Consider the following 25807-nt stretch of genomic DNA (forward strand, 5'->3'; position numbering starts at 1 on the left):
CCGATGAAAAGAAGTCATTGAGCTTCTCCGCAAGGCCCTTGTCTTCCCTGAGTGCTCCTTCTGCGCCTCCATCATCCAGCGGCCCCACTGACTCCATGGCAAGCTTCCTGCTTCTGATGTACTTGAAAGAAATTTTGCTGTTCATTTTGGTGTCTCTAGCTAGTTGCTCTTCTAATACTTTCTTGGCCTGCCTTATGCTCCCTTTACACCTGACTTGCCAGAGTTCATGCTCCTTTCTATTTTCCTCACTTGGATCTGAGTTCCAGTTTTCCAGGGATGCCTTCTTGCCTCTAACCACCTCTTTTACTCTGCAGTTTCGCCATGGTGGCCATTTCTTACTTTTTTGTTGTTGTTTTAAATTTGGGGTATACATTTAGTTTGAGGCTCTCTCTGTTGTGGTCTTTTTCAATAGTCTCCCTGCAGCACGCAGGCATTTTATCCTTGTGACCGTTGCTTTCAATCTCCATTTCACTAGCTTCCTCGTTTTGGTCAAGTGCCCCTCTTTGAAGTGAAATGGTGCTGCGGTGGGTTTCTTTGACATTTTCCCGCCCAGTTAGGTGGCGCCATATAATTCCGTTGCAGGGTCTTTTCCCAAGCGGTTCGGCTCCATTCACCTCTCAGAGCATTGCCTGTGGGACTAAATGAAGCAGTGCATCTCCCCAGCTGATTGTAGGACAAACTGCTCCCCTTTCTTACTGTACTTAGACCCCACTCCCCTGGCTCGAGAGGAGTGGCAAACGGAGAGCTTCCCTCAGTGGGAATTGAACCCAGGCCATGGTGTGAGAGTCTCCAGTTCTGGCCACTAGACCACCAGGAAGAAGAGGGCGAGTGGAAGCATCTGGACGTGGGTCTGAGACCAGCTAGGGCCATGTGTGAGACGGCCGGCAGTGCCCGGAGCCGCCAGAGGACAGGTCAAAGGCCCTTTGAGAGCAGGCCCTGGAGGACATTGGAGTTTTAAAGGAAGGCCAGGGGAAGGTGAACAAAGGAGAAAAGAAAGAGACACTTGAAAAGGAGGAAGAAGAATTTTGAATACACTAAATTGAAAGGCCTGGGCAGCGCATGAAAATGGGCTCTAGGCTTCCCAAGGGACAAAAGCTCCCTGATTAGGAATTGAACCTGGGCTGCAGCAGGGAAAAGATGCAGATCTGGGGCTTGGCAGTTGCTGCTCACATGTGTTGGACCCCCCCACACACACACTCCACGTGGTAAAGTGCAGCACAGGAAGCTCTGCACTCCAGCCGACCACAGGGAATGGTCAGCCCGAAGGGCCATGGCAAAAGGCTCAGCCTGCCTTCTCTGAGGATTGAACTCAGGACCTTCAGATTATGAGACTGACGTGCTGCCAGCTGTGCTAAGAAGGCACCTGCCACTGCCAGCTCTGTGCTTGCTGTTACCTCACAGCACACTTCAGTTCAGCTGCAGGACAGTGCGTCACATCACCTGCCTGAAGGCACAAACAGCCCACTGGCTACCCCTGCCACGGGCCCCTCCAGAGAGGGGACAAAGTGGCTCAGACCATCGCTCCATCTGCTGCAAGAGCCTCTCTTCTCACAGCGTCCTGTGCCAGAGACCCACGAGGGGACAAAGAGAAGAGGGCAGTTTTGACTGAGTCGCCCCCTCCCCCGCCTTCTGGCACCTGAAGGTTTCAGGACCCACAGAGCATGGGCTCCCATCCCCAACCATCTTCACTAACAGCCATTGAGGGACCGACCCTCCACGAACTCATCTCCTTCTTTTGGGAACCCACTTATGCCTTTTGCCCTTCACTACACACAGCCCACAGTTCCGCAGGTGCCTTGGGTGTAGAAATACCTCCTTTTCTTTGCCTTAAACCTGCTGCCCATTCATTTCAGCAGCTGACCCCTACTTCTTGGTTTATGAGAAGGGGGGAAGAACATTTCCCTACTCTCTTCCTCTGTCCCATTCAGACCATTGCCCCCCGCACTCCTCTCTGCTCTAAGCTGAACAGGGCCAGGCTTTTGTATCTCCCCTCCTGTGGAAGCTGTTCTGTCCCCCTCATCCTTTGTGTTGCCTTCACCCTCCCTTTTCCAGCTGGATCTGTCTTGTGGGAGATGGGGCCACCAGAAATGCATTCAAGCTTTGGGCGTACCAGGGGTTGTTATAGTGGCATTCTGTTCATTTCTCCTTTATTCTCTATCCTTCTCCTAATGCTTCCTAACATGCTTCTCTGAGCTGTTTCCACTTCCGCTGCCCATCGAGCAGATGTTTTCAGAGAAGAAGCCACCGTGACTCCAAAACCTTTTTTGAGTGGGAACAACTAATTTAGACCCCATCCTTTGGAAGGCAGAGTTGGGGTTATTTTTTCCGATCTGCTTTACTTTCCACTTATCAACACTGAATTTCATCTGCCATGTTAGACTCCTGAATCCATATTTCAGCATCTGAACAAATAGCTTTAACTTCCTTTTTTTTTTATTTCAGTACCTGACTAAGTGGTTTTATTTTCAGTACAGCACCCAGCAGTGCCCGTTCACTTCAAATGAAGCTCGGAATCCTCAATACTTCTGACAGCCAGACTACTTACATATGTCCAAATACAGATTTAAGAGCTGCACTTGAGTACGCATTTTGAAAATCTTGGACCTGGCCTTTTAAAAATATTTAACTGAGTTTAGACAATCTGCCTCTATTCTTAGACATATTAAAAATTAGTGCTTTGAAGTCTGATTTTGGATTGTTAATTCAAGAACTAATATTATCTTGAATAGAAGGGGATTGGAAAATATGTTTTTTCCCCCTTGCAGAAAATTTTGAAGACAATGAAAACCAAAACATTTTCATCCAGAAACCAAAAAGCCAAAGCCCCAAAACTGAAGATTTCAAGGCTTTCAATAAAAATTGAAAGATCTCCACAGAAAGGAGACTGCGATGGGGTGTCCATTCCACATAAGGGCTGAAAGGGCCAGGTAACCCAGAACCCACATCTGGAGGAGAGCCAGGGAGTATTGAGGCCTGATGTGCGGATGAAGTCCAGCTGTGGGAGGAGCTGGGCTGGGTTTCTAAAGCCAGGAAACTGGCAACAAACAGGCAGTTGTTGGGAATGTTTGCAGTCGCTCTCTGGGAGAAGTGTTTGAGGTAACAGGGTTCAGTAGTCTATAGTTACTCCCTGGCAGGAAGGAATTTTAGCTGGTATGGCCCTGAGAAGTGGGGGGACCAGAAGCTGTAGGAAGGAGTCTAGGGAAGGCACAACAAGGGCTGAGGGAAAGCAGACCACGGTTGGCAGATACAGGGTCCCTGGGCTGGAACCCAGAATAGTGGGCAGGCTCAGGTTCCCATGCCAGCCTCTAGGAAAATAGCACCATCAGCACAGTGCTGGAGAAGAGTGCCTGTGCAGAAGGACTTAAGGTAACCCCAGATGGGGAACCACATAGTGACTGACCAGCCGGGGGGCTGAGCCATGAAGAGGAGGCTGCAGTTCCTGGAGCAAGAGGGGCCGCAGGGTGACACAGGATGACTAGGAGGAGGCACCACCTGTAGTGAATGGACCCTGTCACTAGTGTTGTCAACCCTCCAGGATTGTCCTGGAGTCTCCAGGAAGTAAAGATTAATCTTTAATTACAGATTATGTCATGTGATGAAGCCTCTAGGAATGTGTCTAACCAAAATTGGCAACCCTACTGTTACATAGACATTTTCTGCAAAAGTTTTCATGGCAAAAAAGCAACTTTCCATCCAAATGGAGTTTCAGTGGGAAAACTGTGACCAGTCCTAGCCTTGAATAATGTAAGTTTGGAAGTATTTATATTTCTATTGTAACAGACCCAGAGCAGTGGTGTACAGGAGTCTGGTAGAGGGCAAATATACTGGTCACTGGATGAGTAGTTTTCTGTTCCCTGAGTGACCAGAGCAGGGCTGCACTAGAGTAATCAGGAACCTGCTAGAACCAATTCAGGCAGCCAGGCTGATTAGAACACCTGCAGCCAATCAAGGCAGCTAATCAGGGCACCTGGGTTTAAAAAGGAGCTCACTCCAGTCAGGGGGGAGAGCCAGAGGAGAGGAAGTGCGTGTGAGGAGCTGGGAACAAGAGGCACCAGGAGCTGAGAGGGAGAGGGTGAGCTGCTGGAGGACTGAGGAGTACAAGCGTTATCAGACACCAGGAGGAAGGTCCTGTGGTGAGGATAAAGAAGGTGTTTGGAGGAGGCTATGGGGAAGTAGCCCAGGGAGGTGTAGCTGTCCTGCAGCTGTTACAGGAGGCACTATAGACAACTGCAATCCACAGGGCCCTGGGCTGGAACCCGGAGTAGAGGGCAGGCCCGGGTTCCCCCCAAACCTCCCAACTCCTGATCAGACACAGGAGGAGTTGACCCAGACTGTGGGGAAGATCACTGAGGTGAGCAAATCTGCCAATAAGCGCAGGACCCACCAAGATAGAGGAGGAACTTTGTCACAGCATGTAATTTATAATGTAACGTTGATCAAGAAATTGGGCAAATCTGTTAGGACCCTGATAGACCAAGTCTTGTAGAAACATAAACAGTCTGTGGAAACAATGGATTATTACAGAAGGGAAAGCAAAAGATGGGAATGGAAGTTGTTTAAGGAATATATCACCTCTTCTCACACTACATGGTTATATGGATTATAAAGACTCTGGCCCTAATAGAATAATTATTTTAAGTGGCTAAAGTCAGACGATGGAGGGTATGTTCAAATGGAAAACCTGTGATTTGTGATTGTTCCATAGAGACCCAAGTCTGTTGGGAAACATTTCTGCACCAGTGAGCTGATGGACCAAGTGATGCTACCAGACAGTCAAGGTTTGGAAACTGCAGCACTACTGAATTTTTCTGCAGTAAAGGAGATCAGCTTTAGTTTTGTATCTGCCACTTGTCCAAATATGTTTAATTTAGGGCTGTCAAGTGATTAAACAAATTAATCATGCGATTAAACAACAATAGAATACCATTTATTTTAAATCTTTTTGGATATTTACTACATTTTCAAATTATTAATTTCATTTACAACACAAAATAAAAAGTGTACAGTGCTCACTTTATATTTTTTATTACAAATATTTGCACTGTAAAAAACAATGTATTTTTCAATTCACCTCATACAAGTACTGTAGTGAAATTTCTTTATCATGAAAGTTGAACTTCCAAATGTAGAATTATGTACAAAAAGCTGCATTCAAAAATAAAACAATATAAAACTTTAGAGCCTACAAGTCCACTCAGTCCTATTTTTTGTTCAGACAATTGCTAAGACAAGGTTGGTTTCAATTTGCAGGAGACAATGCTGCTTGCTTCTTGTTTACAATGTCACCTGAAAGTGAGAACAGGCATTCGCATGGCACTGTTGTAGCCAGCATTGCAAGATATTTACATGCCAGATGTGCTAAAGATTCATATGTCCTTTCATGCTTCAACCACCATTCCAGAGGACATGCTTCCATGCTGATGATGGGTTCTGCTTGATAACGATCCAAAGCAGTGTGGACTGACGCATGTTCATTTTCATCATCCGAGTCAGATGCCACCAGCAGAAGATTGATTTTCCTTTTTGATGGTTTGGGTTCTGTAGTTTCTGTATCAGTGTGTTGCTCTTTTAAGACTTCTAAAAGCATGCTCCACACCTCATCCCTCTCGGATTTTGGAAGGCACTTCAGATTCATAAACCTTGGGTCGAGTGCTGTAGCTGTTTTTAGAAATCTCACATTGGTACCTTCTTTGCATTTTGTCAAATCTGAAGTGAAAGTGTTCTTAAAATAAACAACATGTGCTGGGTCATCATCCAAGACTGCTATAACATGAAATATATGCTGAATGCAGGTAAAACAGAGCAGGCGACATACAATTCTCCTCCTAAGGAGTACAGTCACAAATTTAATTGATGCTTTTTTTTTTAACAAGCATCATCAGCATGGGAACATGTCCCCTGGAATGGTGGCTCAAGCATGAAGGAGCATATGAATGTTTAGCATATCTGACATGTAAATACCTTGCATCGCCAGCTATAAAAGTGCAATGCAAATGCCTGTTCTCTTTTAGGTGACATTGTAAATAAGAAGCAGGCAGCGATATCTCCCATCAATGTAAACAAACTTGTTTGTCTTAGCGATTGTCTGAACAAGAAGTAGGACTGAGTGGACTTGTAGGCTCTAAAGTTTTACACTGTTTTGTTTTTGAGTTATGTAACCAAAATAAATCTGCACTTGTAAGTTGCACTTTCACGATAGAGATTGCACTTCAGTACTTGGAGGAGGTGAATTGAAAAATACTTTCTTTTGTTTATCATTTTTACAGTTCATATATTTGTAATAAAAAATAATAATATAAAGTGAGCACTGTGCTCTTTGTATTCTGTGTTGTAATTGAAATCAATATTGAAAATGTAGGAAAACATCCAAAAAATTTAATAAATTTCAATTGGTATTCTATTGTTAAGTGCAATTAATCACGATTAATTTTTTTCATCACAGTACATTTTTTGAGCTAATCACGTGAGTTAACTGCGATTAATTGACTGCCCTAGTTTCATTCTATTACTTTGCCACTTTATAAGAAATTCAACTGGGGCAGGGACTGGGAGAACTTGGGGAAAGTAATTCATGTGGGAGATAGGGCTCATCTCATCATTACTTAGTCAGCAGAAGAGAAGAATGAGGGGGGATTTGATAGCTGCTTTCATCTACCTGAAAGGGGGTTCCAAAGAGGATGGATCTAGACTGTTTTCAGTGGTACCTGATGACAGAACAAGGAGCAATGGTCTCAAGTTGCAGTGGGGGAGGTTTAGGTTGGATATTAGGAAAAACTTTTTCATTGGGAGGGTGGTGAAGCACTGGAATGGGTTACCTAGGGAGGTGGTGGAATCTTCTTCCTTAGAGGTTTTTAAGATCAGGCTTGACAAAGCCCTGGCAGGGATGATTTAGTTGGGGTTGGTCCTGCTTTGAGCAGGGGGTTGGACTAGATGAGCTCCTGAAGTCCCTTCCCACCCTGATATTCTATGATCTGTGTGAGAAAATAGTAATAGGCTTCAAATATTCCAGCTCTGTGTGTCTTTAATTATAAATTGAGTGGCTAAAAATGAGTGACTTAATTTTAAAAGATCCAAAGAATCTTTGGCAATCTGGACTCCACAATCTCTGACGTGGTAACCAAGGAGAAAGAGAAACTGTCCTAAAATTCTTCTAAATAACTAACCAATCAAAAATCTATTTTTTGTGAAAATTTTCAAATAAACAAGTTTCATTCAATATTTTACGTTTGAAACATTTTGATTGTTCACCAGAAAATTTCAAAAGGAACCAAAATGAAATTTTTATTTCATTTCAATTTGGTTTTCAAAAACAAAAAAAAATCATTGATTTTCATTTTTTATTTCCACCAACTTTCTTTCCCTTTTCTCCTTGCCACTGTGCAATAGAATGAATAATGTCGGGGGGGGGGAAAGCAGGGTGTTCAGAGTCATCTTTTTCTATTTTTCTTGTTTCCACTCTGCAGTTTTCAAACCTTCCCCCACTTTGGAAAACTTACACAATGCCCAAAGGATGAAGGAAACTTGCTATGCGGCTACTGCGGGGAAAGTCCTTAGCCTGTAGTTCAATACCATTGGCATCGCCTCAGGAGGGAGGCAGGGACTAGCTGTGGTCTCTGTCCTGATTCCCTTTGGCACCACAAGAGGTCCGCCCTGGCCAGCTATGGGTCAGACCTGAAATAAGAGGACAGTGCTGGGACTCTGGCTTCATATGCCTCATTAGGAGGCTTTGCTCCTAGCCTTTGGTTTCAGCAGCATGAGTCACTCCTGTGCAACCAACACCACTTCAGTCTCCCTCAGATCCTCATAACAAAGCTCAAATGGGCCTAGGCCACGTGCTGGTTTTCTGCACTGGGGCAACTTCTTCCCCATTGAAAATCTAGGAGTTGCTACTGTGGGGAGTAAGCTTGCTCTCCCCTCCCCACCCCGCCCCGCAGCTAGGGAAGAGCAGCCACCTCTAGACAAGGTGGATCGCCTTGCTTTGGGAAGCAGGCCACTTATATACAATCCATCAAGCAGACTACAATATTGGGAATGAAGTCTCCTCTGAAACAGCAGAACAACTGTTAAAATATTAATGATCTTCAGGGTTCTGTATTCAATATGGCCGTGTCTGAAACCACAAAAACAACTCCAGGGAGCTTGCAAGGTGTACAAAAAATTACATTAAAAACTGTCCAAATTGGAATGATTTGCAGAGAGTTAAAAAAGGCGATTCAAGAATAGACTTGTTCTAAATGTCTCCATGCTGATTTCAGTGCCTCCAAATGTGAGGTACAGGTATTTGCGGAATCATAAGTAGGTCAGTTATTTTTGTCACTCATTATTACTTGTGAAAAATGGGTGTAGTGAATGTACTAACATACTGTAGCGGCTGAATTTGGGAAGCTAGCATTTCTCTTACACATTTTTGGGATGTGTCTAAATGACATGATTTCCTGATTGCAATGTAAAAGCTGATTATTTTCAAAGTCCAGCATCTTTGGACATGCCATATGGAATCGCCTTCTCATACTGTGGAAGTGCTTTTGCGAACAGCCACCTTGCTTTGCTACAGTTTGGCTCTGCAAAGGGCTGGATACAGGTTAACAGAGCTTGGTGAGCAAAAAATCTCTCATCCTAGCCACAGAATCTTCCCCTCCGCCGTTGTCATTCTTTATTAAACTCTGGCAACATGCTCTGAGCTGGCCACAACACAAACTACGTGACAGCCTCTGCTCCCAGGCTGCAGGCCGAGGCCCTGAGCCAATGCCCACGCAAGTCAGTGGGAAGACTCCCATGAACCCACTTCTACAAACACTCACTAAGGGGCATAGAGGCTGAGCCAAAGCCCACTGAGGTCAGTGGAAGCCTCACATTCATTTCAGCTGGGTTTGGATCAGCCCGTGGCACTGGCTAATGGGAGCCAGCGTACTCTGGCTACTACTCACAGTACTGAGCCTTCATTAACTCTGAAGACCACCAGGCCCCTGCACCACGTGCAACCCACAACCCATTTAATCCTTCAAAAAAGGCTGAAGTGGGGCTACAGTGTCCTTTGTGCTGACCCTTGGCACAGAGCTGGATGTAATCCATGTTGGCAGGATTAGGCACTAAAACAGAGACCCAGAAAGGAGGGGTGGGTGAGACCCTGGGGAGCTGCTGACTGAGAACACTGTGTTATGTGAACATGCAGTGAGGAGGGGAAGTGAGTGCTGAGGGTCACACATCATGTGAAGCTCTAGTCTTTTTCCTCTTGTCAAATCCCCAACATGCCAAAGGAGGCCTCTGCGGGACATTCTGGAGCAGTTGGTTGAAGCTTTTTAGAGGAGAGATTTTTGCACTCCGAGGTGCACTTTATAGAAACACAAGGCCACTGGCCTTGCACAAACATCTCATGGTTTTGATGGAGCTCGTGCTGTGTCTTTTGCTCTGTACACAACGATGAAGAAACCATTGAACCTACATTTCTGGGGAAAATTTATGTTGAATATTTGAAGCAATTATTCACTCAACCATCTCTCTCCCACTGCACTGAGCCGTCATCCCTGTTGGAATCCCTCCCTTAGCTTCCCGTCCTTTCTACGTAATATTCAAGCCCATTGCCCTCACCTACATCATGAATTGCTTAAAAAATTTCCTAGCGCAGGTAAAAATCTACTAGCCAACTCTTACCAAAAATACAGGCACATCTCCCACAACCTCCTACAAACACACACGAGTGCTCTCACTCTCTCTCTCACCCCTTCCTAGACACGCACCACTCACTGCCTCTATCTCTTCACTCACACACCAATTTAATAAAGTTGTTGGCATGACAAGGTGGACAAGTGATGCTGGAATGTATGTACACTGAGACCTCTCTCTCTTTCGCCCCCTTCTCCCACCATGCACCCCCACATACCCTAAACTCCCTCATGTTTCATCCTCTCTTAGACAATGTAGCACTCTCCCCTCTGCTGGACATTATGAGGGGACAAGACCTTGCTTCCTTTCACCCCTCACTCACCCACCTTGGGATGCCTTGCTGTCCTTCAGGGGGTTGTGGGAGGGGGCAGTCACTGCCCTCAGGAGAGCCCAGGGATTGCAGTTGTGCCTGACTCTTTCACCCACTTGAACATCCCCACACTACTGATAAAGGTTGTACTTCAGGCTCAAAGGTGAATAGCCACCCGGCCTCCCACTCAGACCCCTCTGTGAGCAAAATGGGACAGGCCGATTTGGGAAGGTGTCCTTGTGACGGGCATGCTGCTGTAAGTGAACAGAGCAATGTGGATTTTACAGGCAACACTCACTGCACTGGGCAAGGCACACTGAAGATACCAAAGGCCAGGTTTGTAGTCCTGCCCCCGAGTGCATGTTCCAATTGCCTTAGAAGCATAAATGAATCCTCACAGAAGCCCTTCCTCAAAGAGAAACCACCCACCGGCTGCTGCCTACCAGGAAAAGAAAGTTTCTGCTCCTCCTTTGTTAAAATAATGTGGATGACAAACACGTTAGTGGCTCCCAGCTTAATGACATCCCACCCCTCTACAAAAACCTTTCCCTTGCAATGTAACTAGATTTGTCTTTTGTGCTGTACGGTTTGACTCGTCCGTGGCAGACTCCAGCCAGAACGCTGAGTCCCTTTTGCCTTTCATCTGGAAGAAAAGCACACAGCTCACAACAGTGGCTCTTCTCATTCTGTAAGCGCAGCACAGCTTCCGCTGCGCGGATCGGTCCTCATTCATCTTTGTGTGCGTCCATCTGATTGTAGGTGGGTCTGACTGTAGGTAGGTCTTCCAGTATGGGTGCTTCTGGTAAATGTGGTCAGTGCTGCTACTGATATGTAGCTGTGGTTTGCGTGTGCCTTTCCTGGCTGTCCAAGCTAAGATGGCACTCTCCACTCAGTAACAGAGCCAGTAAGATACTCTGGAATCCTGACTTCCAGTTCCTGCTGTAGCCACTAGACACACCACATATTACAGGGCCACATTACATGTGCTGCACTCTTAATAAAAGTATGCAGGAAAAGTTTCATCTCCTCTCAAAATAACAATCCTGATCTTTTAAGTCTCTCTTGGCTTAATAATGGAACTTTCTTAGGCCTCTAATAATTTGCATCCATTACCACCTCCTCCTTTTCCTCTCTATATATTTTTGAGACAGGGCTGAGATTTCCAAAAGTGCTGAAGGTTTGGTCTATGCTTAAAAATTAAATGGATGTAGCTACGTTGGTCCAGGGGGAGGGAATTTGTAAAAAAACAAACCTCTGACTAACACAGCTATGCCAACAAAAATCCAAGTGTAGATGCAACTGTGCTAATGGAAGATAGTGCCATTCAGGAAGGAGGTGTTCCTACAACAGGCCAGCAAGCCTAACTTCAGTGCCAGGCAAACTAGTTGAAACTAGAGTAAAAAACAGAATTATCAGACACACAGATCAACAGGATATGTTGGGGAACACGGCTGAAGGGAAATCTTGCCTCACCAATCTATAAGAATTCTTTGAGGGTGTCAACAAACTTATGCACAAGGATGATCCAGTCAATATGGTCCCTGGATGGTCAGAAAGTCTTTGACAAGGTCCTTCACCAAAGGCTCTTAAGCAAAGTAAGCTGTCATGGGATAAGAAGGAAGGTCTTCATGGATCAGTAATTGGTTAAAAGATAGGCAACAAAGGATAGGCATAAATGGTACTTTTTGTAATGGAGAGAGGTAAATAGCAGGGTTCCCCAAGGAACTGTACCTGGCCATATGCTGGTCAACATAGAATCATAGAATCATAGAATCTCAGGGTTGGAAGGGACCTCAGGAGGTCATCTAGTCCAACCCCCTGCTCAAAGCAGGACCAATCCCAACTAAATCATCCCAGCCAGGGCTTTGTCAAGCCTGACCTTAAAAACCTCTAAGGAAGGAGATTCCACTACCTCCCTAGGTAACCCATTCCAGTTCTTCACCACCCTACTAGTGAAAAAGTTTTTCCTAATCTCCAACCTAAACCTCCCCCTCTGCAACTTGAGACCATTACTCCTTGTTCTGTCATCTTCTACCACTGAGAACAGTCTAGATCCATCCTCTTTGGAACCCCCTTTCAGGTAGTTGAAAGCAGCTATCAAATCGCCCCTCATTCTTCTCTTCTGCAGACTAAACAATCCCAGTTCCCTCAGCCTCTCCTCATAAGTCATGTGCTCCAGCCCCCTAATCATTTTTGTTGCCCTCCGCTGGACTCTCTCCAATTTATCCACATCCTTCTTGTAGTGTGGGGCCCAAAACTGGACACAGTACTCCAAATGAGGCCTCACCAGTGCTGAGTAGAGGGGAATGATCACATCCCTTGATCTGCTGGAAATGCCCCTACTTATACAACCCAAAATGCCATTAGCCTTCTTGGCAACAAGGGCACACTGTTGACTCATATTCAGCTTTTCGTCCACCGTAACCCCTAGGTCCTTTTCTGCAGAACTGCTACCCAGCCATTCGGTCCCTAGTCTGTAGCAGTGCATGGGATTCTTCCGTCCTAAGTGCAGGACTCTGCACTTGTCCTTGTTGAACCTCATCATATTTCTTTTGGCCCAATCCTCTAATTTGTCTAGGTCCCTCTGTATCCTATCCCTACCCTCCAGCGTATCAACCACTCCTCCCAGTTTAGTGTCATCTGCAAACTTGCTAAGGGTGCACTCCACACCATTCTCCAGATCGTTAATGAAGATATTGAACAAAACCGGCCCCAGCACCGACCCTTGGGGCACTCCACTTGATACCGGCTGCCAACTAGACATGGAACCATTGATCACTATCCGTTGAGCCCGACCATCTAGCCAGTTTTCTATCCACCTTACCGTCCATTCATCCAGCCCAGACTTCTTTAACTTGCTGGCAAGAATACTGTGGGAGACTGTATCAAAAGCTTTGCTAAAATCCAGAAATAGTACATCCACTGCTTTCCCCTCATCCACAGAGCCGGTTATCTCGTCATAGAAGGCAATTAGGTTAGTCAGGCATGACTTGCCCTTGGTGAATCCATGCTGACTGTTCCTGATCACTTTCCCCTCCTTTAAGTGGTTCAGGATTGATTCCTTGAGGACCTGTTCCATGATTTTTCCAGGGACTGAGGTGAGACTGACTGGCCTGTAGTTCCCTGGATCTTCCTTCTTCCCTTTTTTAAAGATGGGCACTACATTAGCTTTTTTCCAGTCATCCAGGACCTCCCCCGATCGCCATGATTTTTCAAAGATAATGGCCAATGGCTCTGCAATCTCATCGGCCAACTCCTTTAGCACCCTCGGATGCATATTTATAAGTGATCTGGAAAAGGGGGTAAACAATGCAGTGGCAAAATTTGCAGATGATACACAGAATAGTTACGTTTGCCAGAAGCTGGGAATAAGCGACAGGGAATGGCTCACTTGATGATTACCTGTTCTGTTCATTCCCTCTGGGGCACCTGATACTGGCCACTGTCAGAAGACAGGACACTGCGCTAGATGGACCTGACCCGGTAGGACATTCTTATGTTCTTAAGTCCAAAGCTAAAGGGATGTCACAAAACTGGGTGATTAGGCAACGAAATGGCAGCTGAAATTCAAATTAAGTTCAAAGTAATGCACATTGGCATTACAATAATCCCAACTATACATACAAATGAATGGTGTCTAGATTAGCTGTTACCACTCAAGAAAGAGATCTTGACGTCACGGATAGTGCTCTGGAAACATCTTCTCACTGTGCAGTCAAAAAAGCTAACATTGTTAGGAACCATTAGGAAAGTGATAGATAATAAAACAGAAAATATCATAATGCCACTATATAAATCCATGGTACACCCACACCTGGAATACTGCATGCAGTTCTGGTCACTCCATCTCAAAAAAGATATGAGTATTGGAAAAGGTACAGAGAAAGGCAAAAAAAATTATTAGGGATATGAAACAGCTTCCATAGGAGGACAGTTCAACTTAGAAAAGAGTTATTAGTTATTAAGGGGGGATCTGATAGAGGTCTATAAAATCATGACTGGTGTGGAGAAAGTGAATAAGGAAGTGTAATTTAGCCCTTTTCATAACACAAGAACTAGGGGTCACCTAATTAAATTAATAGGTAGCAGGTTTTAAATAAACAAAAGGATGTACTTCTTCAAAGAACACACACTCGATCTGTGGAACTCATTGCCAGGGGATGCTGTGAAGGCCAAAAGTATAAGTGGGTTCAAAAAGAATTAGATAAGTTCCTAGAAGATAGGTCTATTAATGGCTATTAGCCAAGATGGTCAGGGATGCAACCCCATCCTCCAGATGTCCCTAAACCTCCAATTGTCAGAAGCAGGAGTGGATGACAGGGGATGGATCACTTGAAATTGCCCTGTTCTGTTCATTCCCTCTGAAGCATCTGGCACTGGCCACTGTCAGAGCACAGGGTACTAGACTAGGTGGACCATTGTTCTGGCCCAGTATAGACATTATTATGTTCTTCTTGGCAGTGTTTTTGTAGCCATGTTGGACCCAGGATTTAGAGGGAGAACGTGGATGAGATCTATTTTATTAGACCAACTTCTGTTGGTGAAAGAGGAAAGCATTCAAGCTTTAAGAGAACATAAGAACATAAGAACATAAGAAAGGCCGTACCGGGTCAGACCAAAGGTCCATCTAGCCCAGTATCTGTCTACCGACAGTGGCCAATGCCAGGTGCCCCTGAGGGAGTGAACCTAACAGGCAATGATCATGTGATCTCTCTCCTGCCATCCATCTCCATCCTCTGACGAACAGAGGCTAGGGACACCATTCTTACCCATCCTGGCTAATAGCCATTTATGGACTTAGCCACCATGAATTTATCCAGTCCCCTTTTAAACATTGTTATAGTCCTAGCCTTCACAACCTCCTCAGGTAAGGAGTTCCACAAGTTGACTGTGCGCTGCGTGAAGAAGAACTTCCTTTTATTTGTTTTAAACCTGCTGCCTATTAATTTCATTTGGTGACCCCTAGTTCTTGTATTATGGGAATAAGTAAATAACTTTTCCTTATCCACTTTCTCAACATCACTCATGATTTTATATACCTCTATCATGTCCCCCCTTAGTCTTCTCTTTTCCAAACTGAAGAGTCCTAGCCTCTTTAATCTTTCCTCATATGGGACCCTCTCTAAACCCCTAATCATTTTAGTTGCTCTTTTCTGAACCTTTTCTAGTGCTAGAATATCTTTTTTGAGGTGAGGAGACCACATCTGTACACAGTATTCGAGATGTGGGCGTACCATGGATTTATATAAGGGCAATAATATATTCTCAGTCTTATTCTCTATCCCCTTTTTAATGATTCCTAACATCCTGTTTGCTTTTTTGACCGCCTCTGCACACTGCGTGGACATCTTCAGAGAACTATCCACGATAACTCCAAGATCTTTTTCCTGACTCGTTGTAGCTAAATTAGCCCCCATCATGTTGTATGTATAGTTGGGGTTATTTTTTCCAATGTGCATTACTTTACATTTATCCACATTAAATTTCATTTGCCATTTTGTTGCCCAATCACTTAGTTTTGTGAGATCTTTTTGAAGTTCTTCACAATCTGCTTTGGTCTTAGCTATCTTGAGTAGTTTAGTATCATCTGCAAACTTTGCCACCTCACTGTTTACCCCTTTCTCCAGATCATTTATGAATAAATTGAATAGGATTGGTCCTAGGACTGACCCTTGGGGAACACCACTAGTTACCCCTCTCCATTCTGAGAATTTACCATTAATTCCTACCCTTTGTTCCCTGTCCTTTAACCAGTTCTCAATCCATGAAAGGACCTTTCCTTTTACCCCATGACAGCTTAATTTACGTAAGAGCCTTTGGTGAGAGACCTTGTCAAAGGCTTTCTGGAAATCTAAGTACACTATGTCCACTGGATCCCCCTTGTCCACATGTTTGTTGACCCCTTCAAAGAACTCTAATAGATTAGTAAGACACGATTTCCCTTTACAGAAACCATGTTGACTATTGCTCAAGTGTTTATGTTTTTCTATGTGTCTGACAATTTTATTCTTTATCCCTTCAGGTCTGGGAAAGGTACGCAGAGTGTCACAGCTAAATACAAGGTGGACCAGAATGTTTAGCATAAGGAGTTAACACAGACATGGTGTTCTTATGACAGAAACTCCTGTCAGTGTAGACTGTGACTACAGTAGAGGACTACATTGGCATGACTATGCCAACACAGCTTTGCCGGCATAGGCTCCGTAGTGTAGACGTCATCCAAATGACATAAAAGCACAAGTGCTATGGACTTGTGCTCCTAAGGATACATCTACACTGCAAAAACAAAACTCGTGGCAGTGAGTTTCACAGCCCAGGTCAACTACCTTGGACCCGCAGGGCTTGCGCTATGCACCTAAAAATAGCAACGTGGACATTCCCACTCAGGCTGGAGCCTGGACTCTGAGCCCCTCCCCACACACTGGGTCTCAGAGCCCAGGCTCCAGCCCAAGTGGGAATATCTACACTGCTATTTTTAGCCCAATAGCATGAGCCCCATGGGCCAAGTCAGTTGACACAGGCTCTGAGACTTGCTGTCCGGGGAGGTGGGGGTTTGGCGTAGATTATCCCTAAGTCACTTTTGCAATTTCTACCCAGGATGACCAGCACTGAATCCAGTATTCAAGGTGAGGGTATGCAGCAGTTTCTTATAATAATGTTATAATATCTCTTATTTGTCATCCCATTCCTAGTATTCTGTTTGCTTTTTGACTGCTTTTGCACACTAAGCAGAGGTTTTCATAGAACTGTACGCAAGTACGTCCTAAGTGGTTACAATTAATTTAGAGACCAGCCACCTATCACAGTTACCTTCTGATTTCCAGTGTGCATTACTTTGTATGTCAGCAATTAATTTTCTTTGTCATCATTTGGGGTCCACTCGCCCAGCTTTGGTAGGCGTCTCTGAACTTCCCACTATCCTGTCTTGACTAACCAAAATGCTGTGTCAGCTGCTGATTTTGCCATCTCGCTGCTCCACATTTGTCCTTTCCCAAAGCACTGATATTTGTACATACATTAAGCAACACTAGTCACTTGATTTTTCTAACTTTGATATAGAATTAGAGGAATATCAAATAGATTTCAAGATGGCTGTGCAGCTCTACATGGGCAGCTAGCTGTACAACTGAAGGGATGTCACTTTCCCCTAATGTTCTTGCAACCAAAAAATAACTTGGAAAATAGTTGTAGAAGATTGTTAAACTGATTCAGAAACTCTGCTGAAATGCCAGCATCTCTAACGGGCTCTCTAATGAATCTGTAGTTTTTATTCAGACACCTGTGTGTGAATAATTTTTTGATGTGTTTCCCAGCTCTACCCTATCCAGGAGTCAGGAAAATAGACCAAAAATAGAGAAATTATAGGCAAAACGATAAATGATAATAGCTAGGCAGGTGGGGAATTGCTATTTACTGCTTCTGTTTGGCTTATTACTCCAATGAATTATGTACTCAGCTAGTCTATGCCAAAATGTCCTCGTATTCTTCCCTAGCCCCTTCAACTCTCTTCTGCCCTTCCCCACCCTCCTTGTTTGTATCATTCCACTTGGAATGACTTGTCTGTTCATCTCTGAGGTCTTTGGGGCAGGGAATTACAACTTACTATGGGTGAAATCCTGGCATAACTGAAGTCAGTGGCAACAAGTCCCATTGTAATCAATGATGCCAGGATTTCCAAATGTGAAATTGCAGAACTACTAACTGTCACCTGTAACCTATCATTTAAATCCGCTTCTGTACCAGATGACTGGAGGAAGCTAATGTGACGCCAGTATTTAAAAAGGGCTACAGAGGTGATCCCGGCAATTGCAGGCCTGTAAGCCTGACTTCAGTATTGGGCAAACTGGTTGAAACTATAATAAAGAACAATATTGACATATAGATGAACATAATTTGTTGAGGAAGAGTCAACATAGTTTTAGTAAAGGGAAATCATGCCTCACCAATCTACTAGAATTCTCTGAGGGGGTCAACAAGCACGTGGACACGGGGGGATCCAATGGACATAGTGTACTTCGATTTTCAGAAAGCCTTTGACAAGGTCCCTCACCAAAGGCTCTTACACAAAGTAAGCTGTCATGGGATAAGAGGGAAGGTTCTCTCATGGATTGGTAACTGGTTAAAAGATAGGAAACAAAGGATAGGTATAAATGGTCAGTTTTCAGAATGGAGAGAGGTAAATAGTGGTGTCCCCCAGGGGTCTGTACTGGGCCCAGTCCTATTCGACATATTTTTTAATGATCTGGAAAAAGGGGTAAACAGTGAGGTGGCAAAATTTGCAGATGATACAAAATTACTAAAGATAGTTAAGACCCAGGCAGACTGCGAAGAACTACAAAAGGATCTCTCAAAACAGGGTGAGTGGGCAACAAAATGGCAGATGAAATTTAATGTTGATAAATGCAAAGTAATGCACATTGGAAAGCATAATCCCAACTATACATATAAAATGATGGGGTCTAAATTATCTGTTACCACTCAAGAAAGAGATCTTGGAGTCACTGTGGATAGTTCTCTGAAAACATCCACTCAATGTGCAGCGACAGTCAAAAAAGCAAACAGAATGCTGGGAATAATTAAGAAAGGGATAGATAATAGGACTGAAAAAATAATGTTGCCTCTATATAAATCCATGGTATGCCCACATCTTGAATACTGTGTGCAGATGTGGTCGCCCCATCTCAAATAAGATATATTGGAATTAGAAAAGGTTCAGAAAAGGGCAACAAAAATGATTAGGGGTATGGAATGACTTCCGTATGAGGAGAGATTAATAAGACTGGGACGTTTCAGCTTGGAAAAGAGATGGCTAAGCGGAGATATGACTGAGGTCTATAAAATCATGACTCATGTAGAGAAAGTAGATAAGGAAGTGTTGTTTACTACTTCTCATAACACAAGAACTAGGGGTCACCAAATGAAATTAATAGGCGGCACGTTTAAAACAAATAAAAGGAAGTTCTTATTCACCCAATGCACAGTCAACCTGTGGCACTCTTTGCCAGAGGATGTTGTGTAGGCCAAGACCATAACAGGGTTCAAAAAATAACTAGATAAATTTATGGAGGATAGGTCCATCAATAGCTATTAGCCAGGATGGGCAGTGATGGTGTCCCTAGCCTCTGTTTGCCAGAAGCTGGAAATGAGCAACAGGGAATGGATCTCTTAATTATTCCCTGTTCTGTTCATTCCCTCTGGGGCACCTGGCATTGGCCACTGTCGGACGACAGGATACTGGGCTAGATGGACCCTTGGTCTGACCCAGTAGGGCCATTCTTATGTTCTTAATGTTTGTACAGTGCCAAGCACAAAGGGGCTGTGACCTGAGTCCTACTCTAATAATAAATTACAATTATAATAATAATATGCCCTACTCTAATAATAAAAATAATTAATAAAAATAAATAAATCTTAAATGCTCTCAGATTGAGAGAGATGTATTGTTAAATACCCCACCCAAGATAGAAACAACTTAGTCATGTTCAAACAGGAACTAAGCATATGTTGGACCCTAGGACAAATTATTACCCAGAATTAACACTTACAGTTACCTGACAAGCCCCTGAGCCTTCCTTCAGCCCACAGTATATTTAAATGTAATACGATACCTGACTTGAATTTACATTGCCAAATGGAGCTTCTTAAAATAAAAACAACCAACCTAATTCTTGTTCAAACCCAGGTCTCCTTAACTGCAGTGTTGCAGGACATTTTTTAATAACCCAGCTGAAACATCAGATTGTGACCTATCACATCACACTGCATCAGTCAAATTGTGTTACATCCAGCAATAATCCATTGCAGCTGATGTTACCCAACATGACAAGCCAAATACAAACTCAGAGCTGGAAATGTAAAGGAAAAGTATCCTTTGGAGAAAACCACTAGTTATAAAATATATGGGCTACTCTGGATGGAGATTGACTCTGTTTTAAAGGCACACTAGCCCTTGGAGTATGTACAATGGCTGCTAACTAGACATATTTTGGCAGGCAGCTTTGGGTATTTTCTCATGTCCTGTAGATAGAGTTTTTTTAAAAAGGCGCATTCTCTAATTTTTGCAGGACCCAAAGTCCTTCTTCTCATATGCAGGATGAAGGAGCAAACTGGCTGAGAAAATGAGCAGGCAGCATAAAGGAAGGACTGGGATATGGTGCCTTCTACACTTGTCACTGCTACATAGGTGCCGCAGTGATGAGCATGCTATACAAACACAAGGCCTGATTCCACTGCCTTTACTCACACACGGAATATCCGCATGCCCTGTCATTGGTCCTGTTACACGTCAGTAGCTCTGTTCATGGGTAAGATACTACTCGGCATAAGGAAGGGTCACAAGGTCCGGTCTGAGGACAGATGAGCAGGGCCATTGAAAAATGCAGAAAATATTGCCCAACTGCAAAATTATGCCCCAATTTCTTTGCTGTCAACTTATTTTGTCTGGTTTTGTAGTCATACAAAACCTCTCCCACATAAGAAGAGCCTAGAAAGATTAAGCGCATCCATGCATCCAGCAAGCATCATGGGTGAATTTTTCAAAAATGCTTACGTGATTGAGGAGCCCAAGTTCCAATTTTGAAAGTGACTTAGGCACTTAGGGCCAAATTTTCAAAGGTTTTATTTGCATTAAGATGAAGATAGGTGCCTAGTGGGAGAGGCCTCCCTAGGCCTATCTGCATCTTTAGGTGCATAAATACCTTTACAAGACCATCCCTTAAGAACCTAAGTTTCGTTGAAAGTCAATTTCTGGCTGTCTTTATGACATTTAACCAGAATGTTCGTTCTCCTTTAGATAGAGGTGGGAGGAGACAGAAGTCTTAGAGCACGGATTAAATGACCAGAGCCACAAATTAAAAGGTGGCAGTTATCAAAGATGGTCCCAAGGGTCTAAATAGAGGTGGCCAATACAATGCCCAACAGCATCCTTCAAAGCAAAGGGAGTTCATGATGAGATCAAGAACATTCATTCTGTGATAAAAGACCTTTGAGTACATTTTAATTCTAAAGCCTGCTATAACCTGTGTGTCTGGCAAACTGGATAAGTCCCTATTGACAAATCTGCATTGGCTGCTTATGTGCAGCTAAGTAGGAAAAATATAAGGGTAAAGCTGAAGGAAGACAGCTGGGAAAGTCACACTTTGCTGTACCCCATCTGCTGAGGTATGGTACCAACACAGGGGCACATGAGTGCATAGTGGTAAATGGTGCCAATAATCCAAGATTTACCAAGACAGGCATTTTAGGCAATGCAAGAACTCTGGGGATTCCCCTGGCTGATTCAGTTCTTGGCTGCAGTCTTTAAGTAAGCAGAGCAGACTTTGGCCTACAGATCCACTACAACCCTATGAAAGGAATCTCTCAGAGATGGTGGCATGGAGTCTCTACAGTCTAAGAACTGGCTGGTATTCTACTGCTACTGGGCAAAATTGCTATTATAAGACCTAGAAGGACAAGCTGTCTCTCCTCCATGCAGGAACTGATCACAAAAACATGAACAATATTGGATAGGTGGAGCACAGACTATACTAACAAAGACCAAATTTGGAAACAGACCAATTTGTGGGTAGAGATTGGTGAATAATTCACAATGAATAATTTGGTTCTGTGGTTGAACGTAGAGGTGAAATGGCCAGAAACCATAATGAACCATTGAAAAAAAAAAGCCATAGTTAAGATCAAAACATTTTACAATTAAAAATGGGAGTGAAAATATAATTAAGAATTTGAATGTTCTGAAATGATCTCGGCCTATATACGGAATCCTTTGATATTAAACAAAACTCCATCAGGAATCGGATGCCTCTACTCTTTAATATTTCTTGTCTATGCAAGAGAAAAAAAGAGAAATCATTATAGACACTGTCCTTTGTTTCTTAGTCATTTTCCGTTATTATACAGCAAAAGAGGCAGATTGATAGAGCTGAAATTTGAAGCCAGTCTCTGAGAACTAGGTTAATATTCACTTAGTTTCTTGTAAAGCTTCCAAGTTTATACTTATTTTTGAAGAAAAAGCTAAACTGAAAGTTGAAAGCCATTAATGATAACTCCGTTAGATTTTAACTCATTCTGATGTTTACTTACTTTGATTTTAATTTACTCTGATGTTTTGATGCAAGTTTGTTGGCATATCTCCATGAATGCAAGATCTGAATTGTTTCTATTTGGTATTTGGCAGCAGAATACAGAATATCAGTGTCCACCGAACAACCACGTTCCTCAGGATTTAGTCCAGTCATTTAATTTCTATTGACAAACATCTAGGTTCACTTTGATACAAACTTGCTCAGATTCTAAGTTATTCCAGTTTCTTGAGTCTTTAAATCTCAGAGTCTAAATGACCATAAATACCTCTAAATTGGGTATAACGATGAAGGATACCAGCATATCAGAAACCCACTCTGTCACGGGCTTCATTTGATTTTGAACCTGTCTGATGCCTCTTTATGTAAGAGACACTGTTTGAAATCCACTGTGTCAGTACCTCAAGTTGGTAATCAGTCAAAGTGACAGTGGGAGAGCCAGCTCCCAGTGCGGCATGATATAACTCAGTTCTCATCATGATGAGAGGAAAGTCTGTTTGTAGAACAATAATACTGATCAATTCGCAGCAGGAATGCTTGTTAGTTTCCAATACAGCATGGAATGAGTGAGTCATCTATTTAACTCAATGACAGCCTACCATGTACAATCAGAGGAATAGTTCAGCGCATCTGTCACGGAGTCCCCTGGGCGATGCTCTGGAACTGCTCCCCACAAAGCCAGTCAGGACTTTGGGGAGCCTCCTCTCCCTCGGAGCAGACTGTCGTCAGGGCAAGAAGTTCACACGGCTTCAGCTTCCTGGGTCTGACGTTGGAGCATTCAGCATATGCCCCTCCGTGCGCTTCCCACAGCGAGTCCGCCCAGGCGAGGTCCTGGGGAAGCCAGAGGGTCCTGCACCCCCACTTCGCAGTCAGACGTGACTCTCAGCCAACCAGTAAAACAGAGGTTTATTTAGATGACAGAAACACAGTCCAGAACAGGTCTTGCTGGTACAAACAACAGGACCCCCTTTAGTTAGGTCCATCTGGGGCCCCCAGGGAGGCCACAGCCCTGTTGGGAAGCCCAAGCCCCATTGGGGCGCCCCTCTCCATTTCCCAGGTGGCTCCAAACTGAAACTCCCTCCAGCCTCTCACTCAGCCTCCCCACAGCTCTTCCCCCAGCCTTTGTCCTTTTTCCAGTTTCCCGGGCAGAGGTGTCACCTGGCCTTCAACCCCCCCTCCTGGGTTCACATGTTACATGCTCAGGTATGCTCCCTTCCCCAGTGCAGGCCGTCCCAGCACAACTCCCCTGCAACCTTCCCAGGTCAATACTCCCCACTCAGCATTCACATAACTCAGCCAGAACATTCCCACTTCGTCACAGCATCACAGATTGGTACTTTGTGCATCAGAAAGCAGTAAACTTCTTAGAATAAAAAGTGAAGATAACTTGCTTTTCCAGCTCTCCCTTAAGAAATCTCAATAGGACTTACTCATGGAGAACTCAGGATACGTAAGGGCACTGATGATGTATCAGACACGGCAAATTCAGTGCCACATGGATGGATGTGAAGTAAAAGTAAAGTGATTTGTCCAACATGAAGATATAAATGTAAGACCTGTCACTATTAACTTTGGGCAAAAGACTGAGGGCCTCACTCGATTTTTATTGATGTTCCTGGATGATTACATGAGTGAGAATCCCGCAGGGTTTGGACTGTTGTGACTAAATAAGGAGGGATGGCATCTGAAAGCCCCTCCTGACATGCACAGAGCTAACGCTAAGAACAGAAACAGAAAGAAAAGAGCAACAAAGGATGCAAACAGAAGAAAAAGCAAAAGAAGTTATAGGACCAATCTCATCAACATGTCACTCTTCAGTGCCCCAGAGAACTTCAGTTTTAGACTGGAAGCAGCATTTTGCAAGCTTTCAAATTGCAAACAAGCGCCACAAAGAAACTGGAGATATTACAGGTATCTTCTTTAATTTATGCTATGGGGAAGCAGGCAGAGCATATCTTTAAATCCTTTGACTTTAGTGAAGATAGTCACAAAGATGACTGTGAAAGGGTTCTGGCTATGTTTGATTCATATTTTATACCTCAGAGAAATGTCGTTTATGAAAGAGCATGTTTTCACCAGAGACTTCAAGAATCAGGAGAAAATGTGGAATGTTTTATAAGAGCTCCAAATACATTGGCTGAAAACTGTGATTTGGGGAATGCAAAACATGGAAATATCAGACAGGCTGGTTACTGGGTTAACAGATAAAAACCTTTCACAGAGACACTTAACTTTAGCCACAAAGCAGTCTGAGGTGATGAGACAGCAAAACCAAGAGCAACTCGCCAAACTTGAAATATAAGAAACAGTCTTAGAAGTGGTTAATAATTGCAGCATGAATGCTGCAAGTCATTATCATAAAACCCCTGAGGCAAGAAAAGAGAACTCCTAGGCTAAGAGGGACAAATTGCAGCCTGCATGCACAAGGTGTGGAAAAAGTCGTATCCCAAGAGATGATACATGTCCAGCCAGAGGCACAGGGTGTAATAAATGCATTTAATATGGACCTTTTGTAGCTGTTTGAAGCAGTTAGGGAGCTGACTAATATTATAGACAAGACACATTGTTTCTGGGATCTATCACTTCCTAGGGAGTGAAACTGAATATTCATGGCAAGACTACTGACTTTAAAATTGACTCCGGAGCTGATGTCACAGTCATCTCAGAGGGCACTTACAATCACCTTCAACCCCTCCCAGAGCTGAGGTCACCTGACATAGCTCTGACTAGCCCTGGAGGTATTCTGAATGTCCTGGAGCAGTTCACTACAGAAACACACTACAAAGACAAAAGCTTTGCATTCAGAGTGTATGTGGTCAAAGGAGCACACACCAAGAGCCTTCTCAGCCGCAGCATGGCAGTCATGATGGGCCTAGTGACAAAGGTGGAAGAACTGGATGGAATATTTGGTGATATTGGACTTTTGAAAAGAGATCCAGTAAAAATAACTTTGAGACAAAACTGAACCATATAATGTACCTCTTTTTCACAGGTTTACTATCTCATTACTTCATAACATGGAAATGGAGTTAAAGAAAATAGAGCAGATTGGTACAATTCAGAAAATCTCTGAGCCAACAGCATGGTGTGTCCCAGTGGTACCTGTTATACAGGGAAATGGGGGGAAAATGAATCTGTGTGGCTCTTAAAAGATTTAATGAAGCAGTTGTGAGAGAAAAATATATCCTCCCAACACTGGTTGACTTTCTCCCCAAAGTGAAAGAAGCTACAATATTTTCCAAGATGGATTACTTGAGGGGATTCTGGCAAATTCCTTTAGCCAAAGAAAGTACTAAACTGACTACATTTATCAGACCCTTTGGGAGATTTTGCTTTCAAAGATTACCTTTTTGGATTACCAGTGCACCTGAAATGTTCCAGAAAAAGATGGAAGAACTGCTAACAACACAAAATGGAGGTGTAGTTTTCATGAACAATATTCTGATATATGGATCTTTGATGGAAGAACACAAGAAAATCATCAATGAACTCCTAAGACTAAACAGTTAGTCTGGACTGAAGCTAAACAAGGAAAAATGCATTTTCTACCTATTCCAAATAGAGTTTGGGGGACAGACAATAAACAAAGGAGGAATCAGTCTTAGCCCTGAGAAAATAAAAGCAATTGAACAATTCAATGCATCGACTTATGTACCAGTACTGAGATGTATACTGGGCGTGGCAAATTACCTTTGTCAATACCTACAGTGATAAAACCACTGAATGAATTGTTAAAATCCAACACGTTGACTAT

At 43.6% G+C, this 25807-nt stretch overlaps 1 long non-coding RNA gene and 1 other non-coding gene across 2 annotated transcripts; one reads left to right on the forward strand and one right to left on the reverse strand.

Annotated features, from left to right (window-relative positions):
* Positions 1-1288: 1288 nt before the first annotated feature.
* TRNAM-CAU lies at positions 1289-1361 on the reverse strand. Its single transcript has one exon. It is a non-coding gene; the product is annotated as a tRNA-Met (tRNA).
* Positions 1362-3586: 2225 nt separating this feature from the next.
* LOC120386660 lies at positions 3587-7693 on the forward strand. The gene is made up of 3 exons (XR_005589839.1): positions 3587-3744; positions 4706-4778; positions 7464-7693. It is a non-coding gene; the product is annotated as an uncharacterized LOC120386660 (long non-coding RNA).
* The last annotated feature ends 18114 nt before the right edge of the window (positions 7694-25807 follow it).

This window comes from Mauremys reevesii, linkage group 19 (genome assembly GCF_016161935.1).
Source record: "Mauremys reevesii isolate NIE-2019 linkage group 19, ASM1616193v1, whole genome shotgun sequence".
Lineage (NCBI taxonomy): Eukaryota > Metazoa > Chordata > Testudines > Geoemydidae > Mauremys > Mauremys reevesii.